Consider the following 3347-nt stretch of genomic DNA (forward strand, 5'->3'; position numbering starts at 1 on the left):
CGGGTCCAGGACTCAAACCGTGGTCGACTACATGGGAGTCCGGCGACATAGCCATTATGCCAACTGCTGGTCCCTTGAATATTAATTTCTTACTGGACATATGATTTGCAAATGCTCTCACATTCTGTGGGTTGTCTTTTGACTCTGTTGATATTCTCTCCTTGTTTTTTAAATTTAAATTTTGCCAGGGAGCATGTGTGCTTGCTGGGAGGAGAGAGAGGTAAAGAAAAGAGAAAGCACTCCCGCATGGGGGATGCTCACTCTGCAATCCCTTCTCCTCCGTCTCTCTCTCCTTTTGGGATTTTGGGCACACAGACACATACACCTGGCATGAGGTCGGCCATGTGGGATCCAGCCACCTTAACCACTATGCCATGCACTGACCAAATGCTGTCTTTTGATGCACAGAATTTCAAATTTTTTCATGAAGTATAACTTGTCTAGTTTTCTTTTGGTGCCCCATGCCTTTGCTGTCATATCTAAAGAAACACTGGCAAATCCAATGTTATGAAGCTTCTGCCCTATCTTTTCTTCTAAGAGTTTTATAGTTTTAGATGTGATTTAGGTTTTTGATCTATTTTGAGTTAATTTTTAAATATAGTATTAGCTAAAGGTCCAGCTTTGTTCTTTTGTGTATGGCCCCCAGGGGAGATGGTGACGCCGCAATCCCTTCTCCTCCATTCTCCTCTCGGGATCTTGGGCACGCACGCACACGCGCCTGGCGTGAGTTTTAAGCCACCGGGTCCGAGACACGAACTGCGGTCGACTATGTGGGAGTCCAGCGACATAGCCATTACGCTAACTGCTGGTTCCCTTCTTTTAAGAGTTTTATAGTTTTAGATGTGATTTAGGTTTTTGATCTATTTTGAGTTAATTTTTAAATATAATATTAGCTAAAGGTCCAGCTTTGTTCTTTTGTGTATGGATATTCAGTCTTCCTGGCAACATTTTTTTAAAGAGGTTTTTGCCTTAGGGCATGTGTACATTTGCCAGAGACAGAGAGAGAGAGAGAGAGAGAGAGGGAGAGGGAGCGAGAGAATGAGAAATCACCTCCCAAGGAGATGGCCATGTTGTAATCCCTTCTCTTCTATTCTCTTTTTGGGATCTTGGACACGCAAGCACACACACACCCTGTGTAAGTTTCAAGTGGCTAAGTCTAGAACTCGAATTGCGGTCAGCCATGTGATGGTCCAATAACGTAATCACGATGCCATTTGCTGGTCTCCCTGGCAACATTTGCTGAAGAGACGGTCCTTTCCTCACTCAATGGTCTTGGTACCCTTGTCAAAATGTGAAAGTTTATTTCTAGACTTTCTATCCTGTTTCACTGGCCTTTCTATCTGTCTGTATGCCAGCACCACATTGGTTGCTGCAGTCAGTTTTAAAATCAGGAAGTATGGTTCTCCAGCTTTGCTGTCTTTTTAAAGATTATTTTGGCTACCTGAGGTCCCTTGAGATTATATATGAATTTTTTAAAAGAATAATTTACTTTTATTTATTTTTACTTTTTTAAAAAATTTCTACTGGGTACATGTGCTTAACCAGAGAGAGACAGAGACAGAGAGAGAGAGAAAGTGAGAAAGCAAGCTGCCAGATCCAGGACTCAGATCATGGTTGGCCATGTGGTAGTCCAGTGCCTTAACCACCATGCCACCTGCTAGCCCCTCCCTATGAATTTTAGAAGGTCTTCCTTTTTCTTTTGTAGGATGGGTTTTGCTATTTCTGTAAAAAAAAAAAAAAGTCATTGAGATTGTTTTTTACCCCACTTGTTAGCATTTAATAAAACACTCTCCATATGGCTTCAAGCCACCAGGACACAGGTAATCCTCCCTCCTCAGCCCCCCACCCCCCACACACACCCTTAATCTTCTCCGTAGCTCTCCTGCTAAAGAATTAGGCCTTCACGATGACAGGCTGCTTCGGGAGCCTTCCTTTCCCCAGAACTGTAGAGTAGCCCGATCATACTACGTCAATGATGGGAGCTACTCCAGTCTTGTTTTTGGCAGCATTTACCCATGTCTGCTCACTGACCAAGGTTCATAATTTATCGAAGTTGACAGGCAGAAGCTCTGATTCTTCTTTATGTGGTAATGCCTCATACCAGCTTTCCTAAAGTAACCAGGGTGATAGGTGTCTAAGTTGATCCTGTGGTGATACATGCCACCAGCATTCCCCTGGCCTCTGGGATGCATGGCACCAGCACTATCCTGGCCTTCTGGTGCTTGCTGATGTGGCTGTGGCCATGGCTCACATGGCCTTGAAGTTTCCAGATGTTCCTCAGTCTGGATGGCATGTTGGTGACTAAGACAAAAGAGTGTCATTGAGATTTTGGAGGAATTGCATTGAATCTGTAGATCACTTTGGGTAGTAGTATTATCTCTATATTAAGTCTTCCAGTCCATGAACATGGGATGTGTCCATTTACTTAAGTTTTCCTTAATTCCTTCCATCAATGTTTTGTAGTTTTCGCTGTATAAGTCTTTCACCTCCTTGATCAATTCCTAAATCTTTAATTCTTCTTGATATTATAAATGGAACTGTTTTTATAGTTTTTTTCAGATTGTTCATTGTTACAGAAATGCAACTGATTTTTCTGTGCTAACTTTATTATCTATTTATTTATTTTTGAGAGATTTTGCTATAGGGCAAGTGTGCTCACTAGAGAGAGATAGCAAGAAATCAAACCCTGGCAGGGGGGTGGCCACACTGCAATCCCTTCTCCTCCAATCTCCTCTCAGGATTTTAGGCAGGCACACATACGCACCTGGTGTGAGTTTAAGCCACTGAGTCCGGGACTTGAACTGTGGTTGACTTCATGGGAGTCTGGCAAATAACCATTACGCCATCTGCTTGTCTCATTTTGTATTAGCTTTATATCCTGCTACATTGCTGAGTTAATATATTAGTTCTAACAGGTTTGTGTGTGTGTGTGTGTGTGTGTGAAACTTTTAGGTTTTTCTATATATGAGTGTATTATCTGGGACCAGCAGTTAGCATAATGTGGCAAATAACCATTATGCCATCTGCTTGTCTCATTTTGTATTAGCTTTATATCCTGCTACATTGCTGAGTTAATATATTAGTTCTAACAGGTTTGTGTGTGTGTGTGTGTGTGTGTGAAACTTTTAGGTTTTTCTATATATGAGTGTATTATCTGGGACCAGCAGTTAGCATAATGGCTATGTCGCTGGACTCCCATGTAGTCAACGGCGTGTTCGCATCCCAGACCTGGTGGCTTAAAACTCACGCTGGGTGCGTGTGCGTGTGTGCCCAAGATCCCGAGAGGAGTATGGAGGAGAAGGGATTGTGGCGTGGCTATCCACCCTAGGGGGTGATTTCTCACTTTC

This window comes from Tupaia chinensis, unplaced genomic scaffold (assembly GCF_000334495.1).
Source record: "Tupaia chinensis unplaced genomic scaffold, TupChi_1.0 Scaffold000355_1, whole genome shotgun sequence".
Classification (NCBI taxonomy): domain Eukaryota; kingdom Metazoa; phylum Chordata; class Mammalia; order Scandentia; family Tupaiidae; genus Tupaia; species Tupaia belangeri.